The sequence below is a fragment of the Moschus berezovskii genome, chromosome X, assembly GCF_049115385.1.
Source record: "Moschus berezovskii isolate FMDL1 chromosome X, NW_MosBer_1.0, whole genome shotgun sequence".
Classification (NCBI taxonomy): domain Eukaryota; kingdom Metazoa; phylum Chordata; class Mammalia; order Artiodactyla; family Moschidae; genus Moschus; species Moschus berezovskii.
The window spans coordinates 77528442-77552088 of record NC_142488.1 but is presented as its reverse complement, the minus strand read 5'-3'; positions in this window follow the sequence as shown (position 1 = coordinate 77552088).

The following is a 23647-nucleotide window of genomic DNA, read 5'->3' as shown; positions in this document are numbered from 1 at the left end:
AGGAATACATCTTCAGATGCAGAGGATCTCACAGAGCACAAACTGAGAGCTGGTAAGAGTGCTAGACCACTGGAAAGAATCTCTATACCACTCTGAGGACAATTGTAGGAAGGAAGGGGAAAATAAGAAAGAGTGACTGGGGCTAGAACTGCACCTGGTAGGGGGCTGGAGGTGGTGAGATCCCAACATCAGAGAAATAGTTCTGGACATTGGTGAGGCACTTGAGGTAGTTGGGGAGTGAAACAACTGATTTCTGGTGGACTTAATGGACTGAGAACCACACAGACAATTTGTACTGTAGCCCTATGTACCCTGAACAGGGATGCTGGTCACCAGGTAAGCATGGTGGCTGGGAGCTGGAGCATAGGGGTTGGAGAGCAATTCCAGGGGAGGACAGCTGTTGACTGCAAGAGATGGCTCGAGGGGACCTGAGAGAGGAGATTGCAACAGGGAATGCCCTTGGAGAAAAACTGGACAGCCATGGAAGCAGGACAATACTGCTGAGTCGTGCATGGGATGGAGCCATCTCTGTAGCCTCTCTTTCTCTCCAAACACTGGCAGCTGAACAATAGAGAAAGACCCCATATACAGTGGCCCTTTGAGTGCCTGATGCTCTGAGCAACAGAGAAGGACTGCAGCCAGGGAGGACCTTTGAGCACCTGCTGCCAGAGGCTAGAAAAAGGCTCTCATAGTGCCCTATCTCCTGCACCTGTAGCTGCTAGCTTCTCTGCCAACCTAGTGCCTCCAGGTTCCCCATGATTCAAGCAATTATGCCACCTCCACTCCTGGTCCTCACTGAGACAGGTCCAAGTCCTCCAGGGAAGCCTCAGGAGTAGAGGTGGGTATAAGACCACAACTGAAATCCAGTGGGAGAGTGGCTAAGGAAGATGATTGAAAACTTTCCCACCAGCTGTACAAGATGCAGGTTAAACCCACAGGATCAATTAGGTAGACTCTGTGTCTATGGAATATGTAAAAGGAAAAAGGATATTCACACAAAAGTAAAAGCCCTAGCTCTGTCAACCATTGTCATTGGAGCCAAGTAAATGCAGAGGTTGGGCCAGAATAAAGTCTGAGCTCTCCCCACAGCAGGTCTAGGGAACATTCCAGTATTGGAGGGCCTCTTCGGGAGACAGAAATGGAGCTACCACTCTATATACATATTTCTCCTTTTCAATATTTTTTTCCTGTTTTTCATGTTGTTTAGTTTCTTCTTTATCATTCCTTTATTTTTCAGTTTTTTTACCTACTTTTTCCATTTTTAAAATATCTTATTTTGAATAAATTTATTTTATTTATTTTTCCCTGTTTTTACAGTACTACTTAGTTCTATTGCATTTTTCTCATGTTTTTGATTCTGTAGATTTGCTAGTCTAGATTTTAGTATTCATTTTCACTTGTTGCTGCTGTTCAGTCACTAAGTTGTGTACAAATCTTTGTTACTCCATGAACTGCAACACATCAGGCTTCCCTATCCTTCATTACCTTCCAGTGTTTGCTCAAACTCATGTCCATTGAGTCAGTGATGATAGGTTTGTTTATTGCATTGAGTACTTTCTTTATTTTTTTGACTCCTGCTTTTATTCTTTTTTTTTCAATTTTTCATATTCTTCTCATGATGCTCTTTCTTTATTATTACTTTAATCTTAGATGGGGAACACATGTACACCTGGGGTGGATTCGTGTCAATGTATGCAAAACCAATATAATATTGCAAAGTAATTAGCCTCCAATTAAAACAAATAAATTAAAAAAATATAATTCCTAGTTTAAAAGGTTTATTTAAAATATATATATATATATATATATATTACATTTTTTTCCCTATTTTTACAGTAGTATTTAACTATATTGCAGCTTTTCCCGTGTTTTAGATTTTGTATTTTTGCCAGTCTAGATTTTAGTATTTTTTTTCAATTATGAGTTTGTTTATTGGCTTGATTGTTCTCTTTTGTTTTACTCCTGGTTTTATATTATTTTTTTTTCTCTTTTCTTTCTTTTCTCTTAGTAAGTATATGAGTTTCTTTGGATGCTCTTGACTACTGAGAGTTGCTTTCACAATAGTCTTGGGGTTTTGTCTTCAGTGCTGAGAGGCCTATGAAATCTTGGTGCTAGAGTTAAGGGACTGAACCTGAATCCTGAGTTGGAAGACATAGGAGAAAGAAAAGGTCTATTAAAAAATAAAAAAGCTCAAATAATATAGTCAATGTTAATAGGATCACACATATTAATGATTACCTTGAATGTAAGTGGACTAAATACTCCAATCAAAAGACACAGATTGGCTGAATGGATACAAAAACAAGACCCCTATATATGCCATATATATAAGAGACTCACCTTAGTCTTAGGGGCACACACAGACTGAAAGTGAGGGGCTGGAAAAAGATATGCCATGCAAATAGATCTCAAAATAAAACCGGAGTAGCCCTACTCATATCACATAAAATAGACTGTAAAATAAAGACGATTTACTAGAGACAAGGAAGGATACTAAAGAAAGATCAACAGACCAATCCAATAAGAGTGGACATGAGTTTGAGTGAACTCCGGGAATTGGTGATGGACAGGGAGGCCTGGCGTGCTGTAATTCATGGGGTCGCGGAGAGTTGGACATGACTGAGCGACTGAACTGAACTGAACTGAACATAGGAGCACCTCAATACATAAGGCAAATACCATCAACTATTAAAGGGAAAATTGACAACACCATAATAATGTGGGAAGGGGACCTTTAAAACTTCAATCACACCAATGAAAAGATAATCCAGACAGAAAACTTTTAAGGAAACACATGTTATATAGGACCAGTTGGACTTAATTGATATCTGTAAGGCATTCCACACAAAAACAGCAGATTTCACTTTTTTCTCAAGTGAACATGGAACACTATCCAGAATAGATCATATCTTGGGTCACAAATCAAGCCAGGAAATTTTAAAATACTGCAAGGATTTCAAGTTTTTGTTTTTTTTTTCAACCACAACAATATAAAATTGGATGTTAACTACAGGGTGAGAAAAAACTACAAAAAATCATAAACACAAGAAGGCTAAGCAATACACTTCTGAATAATGAATAGATCATTGAAGAAATCAAAAGGGAAATCAAAATATACCGAGAAACAAATAACAATGAAAACATGGCAACTCAAAGCTATGGGATGCAATAAGCAGTGGAAAGAAAGAAGTTTATAGGAATACAAGCTTACCTCAAGAAACAAAAGAAACATAAAATAAACAAGCTAATCTTACACCTGGAGCAACTATAAAAAGAAGAACAAAAACAGCCCAAAGTTAGAAGAAGGAAAAATAATCATGAAGGTCAGAGCAGAAATAAATGAAAAAGAAATGAAGGGGAAGGGGGAAATAGCAAAGATTAATAATACTAAAATCTGGTTCTTTGAGAAGATAAACAAAATTGGCAAACCATTAGCCAGACTAATCAAAAAAAAAATAAAAATAAAAAATGTGGGAAGAGAAGACCCAAAGCAATAAAATTATAAATGAAAAAGGAAAAGTTACAACTGAAAACAGAAGTACAAAGGATCATAAGTGACTACTATGAGCAACTGCATACCAATAAAATGGACAATCCAGAAGAAATGGACCAGTTCTTAGAAAAGTATAACTTTTCAATACTGATCCAAGAAGAAATAGAAAATACGAACAAACAAATCACAAGCATAGACGTCGAAACAGTCATCAAGAATCCTCCAACAAATAAAAATCCAGGTCCAGATGGCTTCATGGGTGAATTCTTCCAAAGGTTTAGAGAAGAGCTAACACCTATCCTGCTCACTCTCTTCCAGAAAATTGCAGGGGAAGGATTACTCTCCAACTCATTTTATGAGATTAACATCACCCTGATTCCAAAAGCAGACAAAGATGTCACATGAAGAAAGAAAATTATAGGTCAATATCACTGATGAAAATAGATTCAAAAATCCTCAACGAAATTCTAAGAAACAGAATCCAACAATACATTAAAAGGATAATGCATCATGATCCAGTGGGCTTTATCCCAAGGATGCAAGGACTTTTTAGCATACACAAATCAATCAATGTGATACAACATACTAACAAATTGAAAGAAAAAATGATGCAAAGAAAGATTTTTACTAAATTCAGTACCCATTTATGATAAAAAACTCTTGAGGAATTAGGCATAGAAAGAACATACCTCAAGATAATAAAGGCCATATATGACAAACCCAGAGCAAACATTATTCTCAACAGTGAAAAACTGAATGCATTTCACCTAAGATCATGTACAAGACAAGGGTGCCTTGTCTGCCCACTATTACTCAATGTAGTTTTGAGTCCTAGCTACAGTAATCAGAGAATAAAAAGAAATAAAAGGAATCCATACTGAAATAGATGGAAAACTCATTGTTTGCTGAAGACATGATACTATACATAGAAAACCTTAAAGAGGCCACCAGAAAATTACTAGAGCCAATCAATGAATACAGTAAAATTGAAGGATATAAAATTACTACACAGAAATCATTTACATTATTATATACTAACAATGGAATATAAGAAAGAGAAATCAAGGAAACAATTATTCACCACTGTACCAAAAAGAGTATAATACCTAGAAATAAACCTACCCAAAGAGACATATATATAGACTTACATGCAGAAAACTGTAAGACACTGGTGAAAGAAATCAAAGATGATAGAAATAGATGGAGAGATATACCACATTCTTAGATTGGATGAATCAACATTGTGAAAATGAATATACTGCTCAAAGCAATCTATAGATTCAATGGGATCCCTATCAAACTACCAATGGTATTTTTCACAGAACTAGAACAAAAATTTCGCAATTTGTTTGGAAACACAAAAGATCCCGAATAGCCAAAGTAATCTTGGGAAAGAAGAATGGAGCTGAAGGAATCAATATTCCTGACTTCAGACTATACTAAAAAGCTATAATCATTACGGTAATATGGCACTGCTTTTTAATATACTATCAAGGTTGGTCATAACTTTCCTTCCAAGGAGCAAGCGTCTTTTAATTTCATGGCTGCAATCACTGATCGCCGAAGAATCGATGCTTTTGAACTGTGGTGTTGGAGAAGACTCTTGAGAGTCCCTTATACTGCAAGGAGATCCAACCAGTCCATTTTAGAGGAGATCAATCCTAGATGTTCATTGGAGGGACTGATGCTGAGGCTGAAGCTGCAATACTTTGGCCACCTCATGCGATGAGTTGACTCACTGGAAAAGACTCTGATGCTGGGAAAGGTTGGGGGCGGGAGGAGAAGGGGACGACAGAGAATGAGATGGCTGGATGGCATCACCGACTCTGTGGACATGAGTTTGAGTGAGCTCCGTGAGTTGGTGATGGACAGGGAGGCCTGGCGTGTTGTGATTCATGGGGTCGCAGAGAGTCAGACACGACTGAGCAACTGATCTGATCTAATATGGCACTGGCACAAAATTAGAAATATAGATCAATAGATCAAGATAGAAAGCCCAGAGATAAACCTACACACTTATGGGCACCTTATCTTTGACAAAGGAGGCAAGAATATACAATGGAGAAAATACAGCCTCTTCAATAAGTGGTGCTGGGTAAACAGGACAGCTATATGTAAAAGAATGAAATAAGATCCTTCCTAACACTGTAGAGAAAGATACACTCAAAATGGATTAAAGACCTAAATGTAAGACCAGAAACTATAAAACTCTTAGAAGAAAATATAGCCAGAAAACTGACATAGACCACATCAAGATCCTCTATAACCTACCTCCTAGAGTAGTGAAAATAAAACCAAAAATAAACAACTGAGACCTAGTTAAACTTAAAAAAAAAATATTTCACAACAAAGTAAAGTATAAAGGTGAAAAGACATTCCTAAGAATGGGAGAAAATAATACCAAATGAAACAACTGACAAAGGTTTAATCTCCAAAATATACAGGCAGCTCATGCGTCTTATACCAGAAAAGCAAACAACCCCCCCCCCCAAAAAAAAAGTGGGAAGAGGACTTTAAACAGACATTTTTTCCCCAAAAAAAGACATATAGATGGCTAATGAAAACATGAAAAGATGCTCAACATTGTTCCTTATCAGAGAAATGCGTTACCTCATTTCACTCAGAATGAGTATCATCAAAAATCTACAAACAATAAATGCTGGAAAGAATATGGAGAGAAGTTAACCCTCTTCTACTGTTGGTGGGAATGCAAACTAATACAGCCACTACGAAGAACAGTTTGGAGATTCCATCAAACATTAGGAGTAAAACAACCGTATGAACCAGTCATCCCACTACTAGGCATATACCCTGAAGAAACTATGACTGAAAAAGACAAATGTACCCCAATGTTCATCACAATACTATTTACAAGAGCTAGGACATGGAAATAACCTAAATGTCCATCTACAGATGACTGTATAAAGAAGCTGTGGTACATATACACAACAAAATATTTCTCGGCCATAAAAAGGAATGCACTTGACTCAGTTCTACTAAGGTGCTTTATAGAGTGAAGTCAGAAAGAGAAAAAAATATATATATTAACACATTTATATGGAATAATAATAAAAAAGTGGTACTGATGAACCTATCTTCAAGACAATAATGAAGATACAGACATAGGGAACAGACTTTTGGACACAAATAGAGAAGGAGAGGATGGGATAAATTGAGAGAGTAGCATTGAAACATATACACTTCCATCAGCACCAAAGAATTGATGCTTTTGAACTGTGGTGTTGGAGAAGACTCTTGAGAGTCCCTTGGACGGCAAGGAGGTCGAACCAGTCAATCCTAAATGAAATCTGTCCTGAATATTCATTGGAAGGACTGATGCTGAAGCTCCAATACCTTGGCCTCCTGACTGGAAGTGACTCATTTGAAAATACCCTGATGCTGGGAAAGGTTGAAGGCAGGAGGAGAAGGGAATGACAGAGAATGAGATGGTTGGATGGCATCACCTACTCGATGGACATGCATTTGAGCAAGCTCCAGGAGTAGGTGATGGAGAGGGAAGCCTGGAATGCTGCAATCCATGGGGCCACACAGAGTCAGACACGACTGAATGACTGAACTAAACTGAACTGATGTAAAATAGATAGCCAGTGGAAATTTGCTGTATGATGAAGGGAGCTCAAATTCAGTGTTTTGTGACAACCTAGGGGGTGGGATGGGATTGGAGGTGAGAGTGAGGTTCAAGAGGGAGAGGACATACATATATCTATGGCTGATTCATGTTGATATATGGCAGAAATGAACACAGTATGGTAAAGCAATTATCTTCCGATTAAAAACAGATTAATTTAAAACAAAAAATAAATAAGCAAAATTTATTACTAGTGACTTAATTAAAAAAATAGGGATTAATGGAAACCATTTAAGCATCTCTATTGACTCTGAACTGCTTTTATGACACCTTGATAATTAAGCAATATATTTTGAGATTGTACTTTAATGATTTTACTAACTTTACAAGACAATAGCCTTAAAGAGATTGATGCATTCATTGACATTTGGAAGACAGTAATAGTTACATTTTCAATCTCCTCTTTCACTTTCATCAAGAGGCTTTATAGTTCCTTTTCTGCCATAAGGGTGGTGTCATCTGCATATCTGAGGTTATTGATATTTCTCCCAGCAATCTTGATTCTAGCTTGTGCTTCTTCCAGCCCAGCATTTCACATGATGAACTCTGCATATAAGAAAAATAAGAAGGGTGACAATACACAGCCTTGATGTACTCATTTTCCTATTTGGAACCAGTCTGTTGTTCCACGTCCCGTTCTAAATGTTGCTTCCAGACCTGCATACAGGTTTCACAAGAGGCAGGTCAGGTGGTCTGGTATTCCCATCTCTTTCAGAATTTTGCACAGTGTATCAATAAAGGACAGAAATGGTATGGACCTAACAGAAGCAGAAGATATTAAGAACAGGTGTCAAGAATACACAGAAGAACTGTACAAAAAATCTTCATGACCAAGATAATCACGATGGCGTGATCACTCACCTGGAGCCAGATATCTTGGAATGTGAAGTCAAGTGGGCCTTAGAGAGAATCACTACGAACAAAGCTAGTGGAGGTGAGGGAATTCCAATTGAGCTATTTCAATTCCTGAAAGATGATGCTGTGAAAGTGCTGCACTCAATATGCCAGCAAATTTGGAAAACTCAGCAGTGGCCACAGGACTGGAAAAGGTCAGTCTTGATTCCAATCCCAAAGAAAGGTAATGCCAAAGAATGATCAAACTACCGCACAATTGCACTCATCTCACACGCTAGTAAAGTCATGCTCAAAATTCTCCAAGCCAGACTTCAGCAATATGTGAACCGTGAGCTCCCACATGTTCAAGCAGGTTGTAGAAAAGGCAGAGACACCAGAGATAAATTGCCAACATCCGCTGGATCATGGAGAAAGCAAGAGAATTCCAGAAAAGATCTATTTCTGCTTCATTGACTATGCCAAAGCCTTTGACTGTGTGGATCACAATAAACTGTGGAAAATTCTGAAAGAGATGGAATACCAGACCACCTGACCTGCCTCTTGAGAAACCTGTATGCAGGTCAGGAAGCAAGAGTTAGAACTGGACATGGAACAACAGACTGTTTCCAAATAGGAAAAGGAGTACGTCAAGGCTGTATATTGTCACCCTGCTTATTTAATTTATATGCAGAGTACATCATGAGGAACGCTGGGCTGGAGGAAGCAGAAGCTGGAATCAAGATTGCTGGGAGAAATATCAATAACCTCAGATATGCAGATGACACCACCCTTATGTCAGAAAGTGAAGAGGAACTCAAAGGCCGTGTGACGAAAGTGAAAGAGGAGTGAAAAGTTTGGCTTGAAGCTCAACATTCAGAATACGAAGATCATGGCATCTGGTCCCATCACTTCATGGGAAATAGATGGGGAAACAGTGGAAACAGTGTCAGACTTTAATTTTCTGGGCTCCAAAGTCACTGCAGATGCTGATTGCAGCCATGAAATTAAAAGATGCTTACTCCTTTGAAGGAAAGTTATGACCAACCTAGATAGCATATTTAAAAGCAGAGACATTACTTTTCCAACAAAGTTGCATCTAGTCAAGGCTATGGTATTTTCAATGGTCATATATGGATGTAAGATTTGGACTATGAAGAAATGTGATCACCGAAGAATTGATGTTTTTGAACTATGGTGTTGGAGAAGACTCTTGAGAGTCCCTTTGACTGCAAGGAGATCCAACCAGTCCATTCTAAAGGAGATCAATCCTGGTTGTTCATTGGAAGGACTGATGCTGAGGCTGAAACTCCAATACTTTGGCCACCTCGTGCGAAGAGTTGACTAACTGGAAAGGACTCTGATGCTGGGAGGGATTGGGGACAGGAGGAGAAGGGAACGACAGAGAATGAGATGGCTGATGGCATCACCGACTCAATGGACATGAGTTTGAGTGAACTCTGGGAGTCAGTGATGGACAGGGAGGCCTGGCGTGGTGTGATTCATGGGGTCGCAAAGAGTCGGACACGACTGAGTGACTGAACTGAACTGAAATGAATAGTTACTTTGTTTTAAGAACAGATTTGGACATATATTTTATACTTTCAGATATATGAAGCTTTTAATCTATGTACACAAAATATGAAAATTCTGAATGTTTGATATCCAAATTATTTGTGTGAATAGTAGTAATCAGAAAGGTGGAGACATTATCACTTATCAATATATAGACTTTGGATTTTATGTTTTATTAGTTTTTATTTCTTTGCGAATTTTGCCAAGCCTCAAATATATATCTTCAAAGAAATTACTCTATTCCACATGAACCAAAGGGAAGCAGAATTATTTTAGTTTACTTGTTTCCAAACGGAGGGACAATTGTTTTACAGAATTTTGTTGTTTTCTGTCAAATCTCAAAATGAATCAGCCATAAGTATACATATATCCACTCCCTTTTGGAACTTCTTCCTATTTCCCTCCCAATCCCATTCCTCCTATATCCCTCCAGATATAGAGCCCCTGTTTGAATTTTCTGAGACATACAGCAAATTCCTGTTGGCTATCTATTTAACATATTCTAATGTAAGTTTCCATGTTACTCTATCCACATATCTCACCCTCTCTTCCCCTCTCCCTATGTCCCTAAATCTGTTCTCTAAAAATTAGCATAATGTTTTTTTTCTATATTGAAGGCATAGTACTTCATTTATCCCCAGAATTCATTCAATCGAGTTTATAAAGAAAGGATTTTGACAAAAGTATTGGAGTTTCAGCTTCAGCATCAGTCCTTCCAATGAACACCTAGGACTGATCTCCCTTAGGATGGACTGGTTGGATCTCCTTTCAGTACAAGGGACTCTCAAGAGTCTTCTACATCACTACAATTTAAAAGCATCAATTATTTGGCACTCAGCTTTCGTTATCACCCAACTCTCACATCCATACATGATTACTGGAAAAACCGTAGCTCTGACTAGATGGGCTTTTTTGGCAAAGTAACGTCTCTGCTTTTTAATATGCTGTCTAGATTGGTCATAAATTTCCTTCCAAGGAGTAAGCCTCTTTTAATTTCATGGCTGCATTCACCATCTGCAGTGATGAAATTTTGGAGCCCAAAAAAGTAAAGTCTCTCATTGTTTCCATTGTTTTCATATCTATTTGCCATGAAGTGATGGGACCAGATGCTATGATCTTAGTTTTCTGAATGTTGAGCTTTAAGCCAACTCTTTCACTCTCCTCTCACTTTCATCAAGAGACTCTTTAGTTCCTCTTCACTTTCTTCCATAAGGGTGGTGTCATCTGCATATCTGAGATTATTGATATTTCTCCCAGCAATCTTGATTCCAGCTGTGCTTCTTCCAGCCCAGAATTTCTCATGATGTACTCTGCACAGAAGTTAAATAAGCAGGGTGACAATATATAGTCTTGATATAGTTCTTTTCCTATTTGGAACTGGTCTGTTGTTCCATGTCCAGTTCTAACTGTTGCTTCCTGACCTGCAAACAGCTTTCTCAAGAGGCTGGTCAGGTGGTCTAGTATTCCCATCTCTTTCAGAATTTCCCACAGTTTTGCGTGATCCGCTCAGTCAAAGGCTTTGGCCTAGTCATTAAAGCGGAAATAGATGTTTTTCTGGAACTCTCTTGCTTTTTTAATGATCCAATGGATGTTGACAATTTTATCTCAGGTTCCTCTGCCTTTTCTAAAACCAGCTTGAACATCTGGAATTTCACAGTTCATGTATTGTTGAAGCCTGTCTTGGAGAATTTTGAACATGACATTACTACCATGTGAGATGAGTGCAACTGTGTGGTAGTTTGAGCATTGTTTTGCATTGCCTTTCTTTGGGATTGGAATGAAAAGTGACCTTTTCCAGTTCTGTGGTCACTGCTGAGTTTTCCAAATTTGCTGGCATATTGAGTGCAGCACTTTCACAGCATCATATTTTAGGATTTGAAATAGCTCAACTGGAATTCCATCAACCCCACTAGCTTTGTTCATCGTGATGCTTCCTAAAGCCCACTTGACTTCACATTCCAGGATGTCCAGCTCTAGGTGAGTGCGACTGATCACACCATCGTGATTATCTGGGTCGTGAAGATCTTTTTTGTACAGTTCTTGTGTGTGTTCTTGCCACCTCTTCTTAATATCTTCTGCTTCTGCTAGGTCCATACCATTTCTGTCCTTTATTGATCCCATCATTCATGAAATGTTCCCTTGGTATCTCTAATTTTCTTGACAAGATCTCTAATCTTTCCCATTTCTGTTGTTTTCTATTTCTTTTCACTGATCACTGAGGAAAGCTATCTTATCTCTCCTTTCTCTTCTTTGGAACTCTGAATTCAAATGAGTATATTTTTTTTCACTTTGCTTTTCACTTCTCCTCTTTACAGAACTATTTGTGAGGCCTCCTCAGACAGCCATTTTGCTGCATATATATATATATATATATATATATATATATGCATGCGTGTATGTGTATACATACATATATATATATATATATATATGTACTTACTTGTCACCACTTCCTAATCAGTTTTATTTATTCTACTAAATTTTAGTGCCTTCTAGTCTGTTGCTCTTGATACATACATTCTTATTTCCACAAAGCTTATATAGCTCTTCTTGCTTATTGTCTATCTGCCATTTCTTTCATGTAACCAGAATTCACTCATCAAAACTTACCTTGAGTTACAAATCTTTGTCAACTCTTCTATGGCAGACTTACTTATTTCTTATTTCCTACTTAATTTATAGCCAGCTTTTGAAATTATCTCCTAAGATCTATATGAGTTTGCTAGTGTTCCTATAAAAAGGTATCACAACCTGTATACCTTAAATAATAGAACTGTATTGTTTCACATTTTTGGAGCTCAGCAGTCCAAAATCAAGGTGTTGGCAGGATTGATTCTTTTTAATGGCTGTGTGAATCTGTCCCATGTTTCTAAATTTATTTCTAGTAGTTTACTAGCAATATTATCCATTCCTTTGCTTGTAGAAGCATCAGTCAGATCTCTGCCCTCAACCTGACATGCCATTCTCCCTGTATATCATCTGTGTCCATGTTTCTCCTTCTTTCTAAGGACACCAGTCATATTGGAGTAGGGACCCAACCTACTTCAGTATGATCTCATCTTAACAAATTGCATCTGTACTGATCTTGTTCTCTAATAAGGTCACACTCTGAGGCAGTAGAAGCTAGAACTTCAACATATAAATTTTAAAATATAGTTCAATTCATACAAATTCTGTTTAATTTTTTATGAGAAGGAATAATAGCCGTCTGTATGACCAAGAATAAAATATTTCCTATTATTTAAGAAATATAAAACGTATTTTGTCTTTATTAATCTGGGATCAATTCATGATTAGCTATTTCATCTTTACTTTATAGTGTCATAAAAAAAAAGGAATTATCATCTCCTTGGCATGAAATAAGTAGATATGCAATTTTTATTTTAGAATAAAAGAGTAACATAGAATCTGATAATTAGTCTAACAGAATAGCTATATTTCCTGGAAATTATAAAGGATAAAACAATATAATCATCTATAAAAGGTAATCTGCCCTCTGTTACAACTCTGTTTAACTTTAGAAATATTTTCAAAGATTTCAAAATGGGCAAATAATATATCATTTCAGTGGATTGCTGCAGTTTTCTAGTGAATGCTAGGGATTATTTAAATAGGGGCAGAATTTTAGTTGTAGAAAAGAAATAATAATGCAAAGTAATTTTATTTGGTAGTGATAAACCGATTTTTACCCTGAAGAAACGATAACCCCAAAACATTGTATCTTATTTTTCTATAGGATATTAATCAGTTTAGTATCCATTAACAAATAAATTTTTATCATTCCGAATTGTATGTATATATGTATATGAAAGTGAAAAGTGAAAGTGTTAGTTGCTCATTCATGTCTGATTCTTTGCGACCCAATGAACTGTAGCCCACCAGGCTGCTCTGTTCACAGATTTTTCCAGGCAAGAATATTGAAGTGGGTAGCCATTCCATTCTCCAGGGGCTCTTCCCTACTCAGGGATCAAACTTGCCTCCCCTGCATTGCAGACAGATTCTTAACCATCTGAGCCATCTGAGCCATCAGGGAAGCCATATGTATATGGTTATGCTTCAATTTTTCCTTTGAATTTGTTTTTAAAATCTTTCTGGTCCCTTCATCAATTATTTACCTGAACAAAATATTTTGCATCTGTTCATTTTATGCTTTTATGTGACTTCACCTTTTTGACTATCGTACTTTAACCTTAATACAAATATCAAATATTCAAAATTGCCAAATATCTTAATCAAATTGTTGTGTCTTTTAAAATTAAATATTTGCCTTTTGAGAAAAAAGGTTTATTTCTGAAATAATTGAAACTAGTTTTCCTTTATTTAAGCAAATAAATAATTTCATGCACTTATTGTCTATAAATGTTAATAGAAATATTTGAGACACGACCATATTCCTTTGATTAATCATATATGTATGCAGTTTTACCAAGTTTTGAAAAAAATATATTAGGTAGATGGCTAAAGTCATAAAAAAGGGGGATATAGTTCTGCAAAAATGTAAATAACAATGGTGTGTCTGATAGAGAAAAAGTGGTCCTTCAGTTTAAAAGTTCCTCTACCCATTTTTTTTTCAGTATGACGTCTTATAAATGAGATTTTTGCCTTATAATTGAGGTTATATTTGCAGAAAGTTGCAATTTGAGATCTGCAGTCATGGTAAGACACTTGCAAATCCCCATATGGTAAAGGGAGGAAAACTCTTTTATAGAGGTGAAAAGGAAGTTATGAAGGCTGTAGTAAACACAGATTCCATAGCCTTTCATTGGCTGAGTTGTTGCAAGATAAGAATTCTTTCTTCTTCCTGTTATGCTCTGCTATTGTTACAGGGCTTAAGAGCTTCCTCTTCTGGTCTCCCAAGTTTACATAATCGAAGTTTCTATTTACCAACCTTTTCCAATACTTCCTTACAATGTTAATAAATATTTATAAATGTTCTTTCAACTCACTCTGCATACTAGGATTTCTGGAACATTTATAACTTTAAACAAATTTCTTCAACTCTCCTTTTCTCAGTGACTTAGTAGGACTCAATAATCTCAATGATTGTTCATTTTAAAGTATACAAAGTACAGAAAGAAATCTTCTAGAAATCATGGAGTAAAGTTTCTCAATTTCATATGATTATTAGTCCAAACTATATTTACTGTGAATCACTTTTTTTTTTAACTTCGCTTCAGAAATTTTGAAAAACTCAGATTGAAGCAAAGTTACTATGCTTTCTTCAGTTGATGAAATAAAAGCATTGAACCTTTGTCTCATACTGCAGAAAGGTGTGTAGAATATAAATATGCTTAGAACTGCAAAGTAGGCCCTACTGCATATAGGCATATTTCAGTATGGCTCCTTGCTGATAAAACCTTTTTTTTTTAACATGCCAAACTATACCCTAAAGTTGTGACAACTATTATCTTTATCCAAAGACAAGCATTTATACGCCAAGAATAAAAATAATCTTATTCATTCAGAAACTAAGAGAAGAAAACTCCTTTCTCCAACTCCACATGGAAGAAACAACAACATAAGAGAAAGAAGTGAAACTTCTTTACCTCAATGAATGCCTCTCCTTTTTGAGGCTCTGGAAAGAAGCTATTTTTCAGTCTGCCATGCTGTTTTACAAAGGTAGCTTCCACTAAGGGGAAGTCTTTGATTGTCCAGTTGTGTCTATTACTGGGTAGACAATTCAATGGTGACATGCTAACATGCATACTTGCCTACATATGGGTAACATCTGAATAAGCCTACTCGCCCACAGAGTTATGCATGTTTTCTAAGTTTAATTCTCAGTAATATGGTGATTTTTTGATTTCTATTTCTCTGACTTTTACTTCTATTTCCTAATTATTTTACAAACACTGGTGGGAAAAGAAACAATATTTATGAACCCTAAAATTATCAGACTTACACAGAAAAAAAATATTGTAACTATTTGACATCTATCTGATTTTTAAATTTTATAATAGAATATTAAATACAATGTCAATATTAATATAATATAAAATGTACCTATAACTATTTGCATAGATGTTCTATTAAGTAATCTTTCAGATTAATGACTTTTGGGGGCTTTTGGTCCTGTAAGAAAAATCAGAAAAGACATCCTATACTAATGAAATAGGATTACTAGAAAAAATGCTGATGTCAAATAAATTAAACTTGAATTTTAGGTAAACAGTTCTTTTCTTAGTATAGACATTATCTGGGATGTGATTGTATTAAAATATTTTTATCTAAAATTCATATTTTAGACAGACATTCAACAGTTTTATTTTCTAAATCTGGCAACTCTATATATTAAGGTTAAATTTGAAAATGTTCACGTGTTTCTGGTTCTGAGATCTTAAATTTAACACCTGGTTCATTCCTGCTTTTTTGATAATAAAATTATCAAATAATTTTTATGTTAAAGCTTCAAAAGATCCTCCAATATGGGGAGAAACAGTTTATTTGAAGAAGAGTAAACACTGCTGCAAAAGATTGGGGTAATATGGGCTCTGTTTCTGTTCAATTGCTCAGTCGTAAACGACTGTTTGCAAGCCCATGGACAGTAGCATGCGAGACTTCCTTGTTCCTCACCATCTCCCAGAGATTGCTCAAATTCAAGTCCATTAAGTCAGTGATGCCATCCAACTATCTCAAACTCTGTCATCCCCTTCTCCTGCTGCCTTCGATTGTTCTTAGCATCAGGGATTTTTCCAATGAGTTGGCTCTTTACATTAGGTAGCAAAAGTATTGGAGAAGGCAATGGCAACCCACTCCAGTACTCTTGCCTGGAAAATCCCATGGACGGAGGAGCCTGGTAGGCTGTGGTTCTTGGGGTCGCTCACAGTCAGACACGACTGAGCAACTTCATTTTCAATTTTTACTTTCATGTATTGGAGAAGGAAATGGCAACCCACTCCAGTGTTCTTGCCTGGAGAATCCCAGGGATGGGGGAGCCTCGTGAGCTGCCGTCTATGGGGTTGCAGAGAGGCGGACAGGACTGAAGCAACTTAGCAGCAGCAGCAGCCAAAGTATTGGAACTTTACCTTCATCATCACTCCTTCCAATAAATATTCAGGGTTGACTATCCTTATAAATGTAAAATATACATTCAAACTCAATGTCTAGAGAAAAATATATATATACTTTCTGGTAATTCAGGAACAAATTATTCTCCTCTATAATTGAGCAAATGACTCCAGCGATGCCGGTGGCTCTGAGCACGCAGAAGCGACACTGGCGGCTCCAAGTGGGCAGAAGAGATGCCGGCGGCTCCGAGCATGCAGAAGAGACCGACTACGTGCAGAAGTATAGCCGAGAGGAGCTAACCCACGCCCCAAGTTGGGGACGGCAGCCGAGAAGAACAACCCCAAGTCCAAGTGGCGGCAGCTGTGTGGGCAAAGCCAGGTGGAGAGGAGCTACTCCACGTTCAAGGTCAGGAGGGGCAGCTGTGAGGAGCTACCCATTGTCCAAGGTAAGGTACAGCGGCTGTGCTTTGCTGGAGCAGCCGTGAAGAGATACCCCATGAGCAAGGTAAGAGAAACCCAAATAAGATGGTAGGGATTGGGAGAGGGCATCAGAGGGCAGACAAACTGAAATCATAATCACAGAAAATTAGTCGATCTGATCACATGGACCACAGCCTTGTCTAACTCAATGAAATTAAGCCATGCCATGTGGGGACACCCAAGACGGGCAGGTCATGGTGGAGAGGTCTGACAGAATGTGGTCCACTGGAGAAGGGAATGGCAAACCACTTCAGTATACTTGTCGTGAGAACCCTGTGAACAGTATAAAAAGCAAAATGATAGGATACTGAATGATGAATTCCCCAGGTCAGTAGGTGCCCAGTATGCTGCTGGAGATCAGTGGAGAAATAACTCCAGAAAGAATGAAGGGATGGAGCCAAAGCAAAACAAATACCCAGTTGTGGATGTGACTGGTGATAGAAGCAAGGTGCGATCCTGTAAAGAGCAAAATTGCATAGGAACCTGAAGTGTTAGGTCCATGAATCAAGGCAAATTCGAAGTGGTCAAAAAAGAGATGGCAGGAGTGAATGTCAACATTCTAGGAATCAGTGAACTAAAATGGACTGGAATGGATGAATTTAGCTCAGATGAGCATTATATCTGCTACTGCGGGCAGAAATCCCTTAGAAGAAATGGAGTAGCTATCATGGTCAACAAAAGAGTCCTAAATGCAGTTCTTGGATGCAATCTCTAAAATGACAGAATGATCACTGTTTGTTTCCAAGGCAAACCATTCAATATTAAAGTAATCCAAGTCTATGCCCCAACCAGTAACACTGAAGAAGCCAAAGTTGAACGGTTCTATGAAGACCTACAAGAACTTTTAGAAATAACACACAAAAAAGTTGTACTTTTCTTTATAGGGGACTGGAATGCAAAGGGAGGAAGTCAAGAAACACCTGGAATAACAGGCAAATTTGGCCTTGGAGCCCAGAATGAAGCAGGGCAAAAGCTAATAGAGCTTTGCCAAGATAACACACTGGTCATAGAAAACACCCTCTTTCAACAACACAAGAGAAGACTATACACATGGACATCACCAGATGGTCAACACTGAAATCAGATTGACTATATTCTTTGTAGCAAAAGATGGAGAAACACTATACAGTTAGCAAAAACAAGACCAGGAGCTGACTGTGGATCAGAACATGAACTCCTTATTGCCAAATTCAGACTGAAATTGAAGAAAGTAGGGAAAACCACTAGAACAAATATGACCTAAATCAAATCCCTTATGGTTATACAGTGGAAGTGAGAAATAGATTTAAGGGACTAGATCTGTTAGATAGAGTGCCTGATGAACTCTGGACGGAGGTTCGTGACATTGTAGAGGAGACTGGGACCAAGACCATTCCCATGGGAAAGATGCAAAAAAGCAAAAGGGCTGTCTGACGAGGCCTTACAAATAGCTGTGAAAAGAAGAGAAGTGAAAATCAAAGGAAAAAAGGAAAGATATAAGCATCTGAATGCAGAGTTCCAAAGAATAGCAAGGAGAGATAAGAAAGCCTTCCTCAGCGAACAAGGCAAAGAAATAGAGGAAAAAAACAGAATAGGAAAAACAAGAGATCTCTTCAAGAAAATTAGAGATACAAAGGGGACATTTCATGCAAAGATGGGATCGATAAAGGACAGAAATGGTATGGGCTTAACAGAAGCAGAAGATATTAAGAAGAGGTGGCAAGAATACACAGAAGGACTGTACAAAAAATATCTTCACGACCAAGATAATCACGATGTCGTGATCACTCACCTGGAACCAGACATCTTGAAATGTGACATCAAGTGGGCCTTAGAAAGCATCACTACGAACAAAGCTAGTGGTGGTGATGGAATTCCACTTGAGCTATTTCAAATCTTGAAAGATGATGCTGTTAAAGTGCTGAATTCAATATGCCAGCAAATTTGAAAAACTTAGCAATGATAATAGTACTGGAAAAGGTCAGTTTTCATTCCAATTTCAAAGAAGGGTGATGCCAAAGAATGTTCAAAATGCTGTACAATTGTGCTCCTTTCACGTGCTATGAAGGTAATGCTCAACATTCTTCAAGCTATGTTTCAGCAGTATAAAAGCCAAGAAATTCCATATGTACAACCTGAATTTAGAAATTGGAGAGGAACCAGAATTCAAATTGCCAACATTCATTGGATCATGGAGAAAGTAAAGGAGTTCCAGTTCAACAATGACTTCTGTTCATTGACTATGTTAAAACCTTTGACTGTGTGGATCATAACAAACTGTGGCAAATTCTTAAAGAGATGGGGATACCAGACCGCCTTATTTGCCTCTTCAAAAACCCGTATGCATATCAAGAAGCAACTGTAAGAAATGTACATGGACCAACTGACTGGTTCAAATTCAGGAAAGGAGTATATCAAGGCTATGTATTGTCATTCTGCTTATTCAACTTATATGCAAAGTATATCATGAGAAATTTGGGATTGTATGAATCACAAGTTGGAATCAAGATGGCAGGGAGAGATATCAACAACCTCAGATACGCACATGATACTACACTACTGGCAGAAGTGGAGGAGAAACTAAAGAGCTTCTTGACGAGGATGAAGGAGGTGATCATAGCATCTGGTCTTATTATTTCATGGCAAACAGATGGAAGGAAAATGGAAACGGTGGCAGATTTTATTTTCTTAGGCTTCAAAATCACTGAGAATGATGACTGCAGCTATGAAATTAAAAGATGTATGCTCCTTGGAAGAAAAACTATGACGAACATAGATAGCATATTAAAAAGTAGAGTTATCACTTTTCCTACACAGGTCCATAGAGTCAAAGCCATAGTTTTTGCAGTGGTCATGTACAGGTGTGAGAGTTGGACGATAAAGGAGACTGAGAACCAAAGAGTCAACACTTTTGAAATGTGATGCTGGAGAAGACTCTTGAGAATCCCTTGGACGGCAAGGAGATTAAACCAGGAAATCCTAAAGGAAATAACACTGAATATTCATTGAGTGGACTAATGGTGAAGCTGAAACTCCAATACTTTGGCCACCTGATGGGAAGAGCCAACTCATTGAAAAAGCCCCTGATGCTGGGAAAGATTAAGGGGAGGATGGGTAGGGGGCAACAGAGAATGAGATAGTTGAATGGCATCACTGACTCAATGAATATGAATTTGAACAAACTCTGGGAAATATAAAGGGCAGGGAAGCCTGGAATCCTGAGGTCCATGGGGTGGCCAAGAGTTGAACACAACTTAGCAACTGAACAACATAGATTGTCGGTTATAAAGGCCTCCTCCTTGAGTTCCATTACTTTGCTAGAATGGCTCAGAGAGCACAGGAAATTAATTTACTCATTAGACTGTTTTATTATAAAAAGGATATAAATCACAGCCAGGTTGAAGAAGACATGTACAGGGTAAGACATGGAGCAATGGCATGTAACTTCCATGCTCTCTTAAAGAGTGCCATTCTCCCCAAATCTCTATGTGATCACTAGCCTGGAAGCTCTCCTAATTGTGTCTTTTGGTTTTAATGGAGAATCTATTACATAGACATGATTGGTGAAATCATTGGCCATTGGTGCTTTTTTTCAACCTCCAGTTCCTCTTTCTTCTTCAAAGGTCAGATGGGTGGAAATGAAAGTTCCAAATCTCTAATCACATGTTTGGTTCTCCTGGAAATGTATTTTCATCCTTAGATGTAGTCTAAAAGTCATCTCAATAGCATAACAAGAGATACCTTTACTGCTCTCTTCAGGAAAATTTCAAGGGTTTTAGGAACTCTGTGTCAGAAACGGGGGAAAAAGCTAAATATATATTATTATAAATGACAATATCACAACTGCCAACAAAAATTACAAGAATGGAATTGTTTGTACAATAGAATAAGTTTGAGGTATCTCACTGCCAAGTTATTATAGCATTTTTGTTTGTTTGTTTTCTAGCCACAATTACTATTTGAATCAATTACTACAGTTGTATTTCTCTCAATCTCAACTATTTTCAAACATTTTACTATATTTATGTATGCATATCCAGGAGACCATAAGAAATACCATCTCTGCCTTAGTTTCAAATCAAACCCTTGACTTTGTTGTGCTTATTTACCAGGCTCTAGTTTCAACATTTGGCTTCTAGACACTCCTGTGTGGCTCTCTCATTCAATAATCTGTTACTACTTGATCTCCAATCTTGGCGAATTGGTAACTTGATTCATGCCTAGTTTTTTACTTTTGGTACTTACATGTTTCTCACATAGTCTCAGCATAGAAACAGTTAAATGTTAAAACTCCGAGAAGCAACAATCAGGAGTTATTTCTAATTTAATATTGTGTAAATAAGAAATATCATGGTGGCCATGTTTTACACACTGGGAAATCCCTTTTCAGCTTTGTTCTTACTCTGTAATTATGATTTCAGTGAAAAGAAGTGAGAATTTTAAGAACCTTCCCCTGCTGTAGCATGGGCAGAAGACAGAACACATGTAAAAGGCATGAGACTGCTTGGAAAGAGGCAGAAGTCTACATATATTAAAAGAACATAAGAAAATGTGAAGATATAAATTTTATAAAGAACTTAGAATGATTCAGCTCTTATATATGCAATTGATAAAGATATTGAATATGAAGTAAACTTTGAATAAGTATAGAAAGAAACACAGTAAAATTTTAATAGTAATATGGGACCTGATACATGGAAGGGATTGTGCAGAATAAAATTGGCTGAGCAAAAAAAAAAAAAAAGGCTGTGCTAAATGATAATAGAAAAGCAATTCATGGTATGACAGAACAAGTAGAGTTTTCTTAACCACACTGAGCTAAGAGTTTATTAATTACTTTAAAGAGAGGCAATATGGAAAGTTAGAAATAATTCAACATTTATTGTTGTAAAATTTACCCTTAAGAAAAATGTTCTCCCCCACAAATTCATCAAAAGAACATTTGAACGCCGAGAAAATTCCACAAAACAACTTCTGAATGCTGGCAGAGGACATCAGGTCCCCAGAAAAGTAGCCCATTGTCTTCGAAAGGAGGTAGGAAAAAAACATAAAAGACAAAAGAGGCAGGGACGGAGCTCCGTCCCAGGAAAGGAGGCTTAAAAAAGAGAAGTTTCCAAACACCAGGAAACACTCTCACTGGTAAGTCTGTGGTGAGCCTTGGAACCTCAGAGGGCCACATAACCAGGAGGCAAAAGAAATAAAAAAGTAAAACCCAGAGATTATGCGCCCAGTGGTAACTCACAGAGGAGAAGCAGCACAGACACCCGCATCCGTCATTAGCAAGTAGGGGCTGGGCAGGGAGGAGCAGGCTGAACTGCTTAGAGTGAGGACCGGGCCTGAATGCCACAAGGGCAATCTGAGACAGCTAACTGGAGATAGCAAAGCAGACTGTGGGATAACTACCCCGTGAAAAGGCGAAAAGCCCTAACCTAAGACTCCGCCAGTCTCACTCAGAGAACAAAGGACTGAGCAGAGCTAGGCGGCTGCTGACGGCCCATTCCCAGCCAAAACAGGCAGGGGAGGGCAGCCAGAGATGGGAGGGGCAATTGCGGCCCCAGAGAGGCATCATCTACCAAACTGCAAGCAGGAATCATTGCTAACCAAGACTTCTTGGGTTTCTGATCAGTCGACATCCTCCTGAGAAGGTGAGCCGGTTCTACACACAGAAAACGAAGCAGAAGGGACCGGGGAGGAGATAAGTCCCAGCCACCGCCCTCGCCAAACACCTGGTCACCTGAGCTGCTCAGACCAGGGAAGGGCACAAAACACAGGCCCAACCAAGTCCACGCCTTTGTGGAGTACCTGAGTACCTGAACCTGAGCGGCTTAGACCTGGGATGTGCATGCAACACAGTGCAGGCCTCAGACAGTTCTCAGCAGAGTAACCTAGAGCCAGTGCAGTGTAGACTGGGACAGCACACATGCCATGAGCAGGGGCAAACCCAGTGTGGCCGAGACACTGCGAGCACTCCCCACAAACCCCAGAGATATTTGTCTGTACCATTCCTCCCTTCCAAGAACAGGACTGAAGAAGAGAGCCTTAAAAAGTGTCCACCACCACTCCCTTGTGTCAGGGTGGAAATTAGACACTGAAGAGACCAGCAAACAGAAGCTAAAACAGAAGGAACCACCTTGGAAGTGACAGATAGAGAAGTCTACAGGCTACTGCAAGAATAAGACTGAAAACCAGAGGCAGAGGCTTAAGTCCAAATAGTGAGAACACCAGAGAACTCCTGACTCCAGGGAATATTAATCGATAGGAGCTCATGAAATGCCTCCATACCCACACTGAAACCAAGCACCACCCAAGGGTCAACAAGTTCCAGAGCAAGACATACCACGCAAATTCTCCAGCAACAAAGGAAAATAACACTGAGCTTCAATATACAGGCTGCCCAAAGTCATTCCAAACCCATTGACATCTCATAACTCATTACTGGACACTTCGTCACACTCCAGAGAGAAGAAATCCAGATCCACCCAACAGAACACATACACAAGCTTCCCTAACCAGGAAACCGTGACAAGCCACCCATCCAACCTCACCCCTAGCGAGGAAATTCCACAATAAAGAGAACTCCACAAACTGCCAGAAGACAGAAAACCCACCCCAAACACAGCAATATAAGCAAGA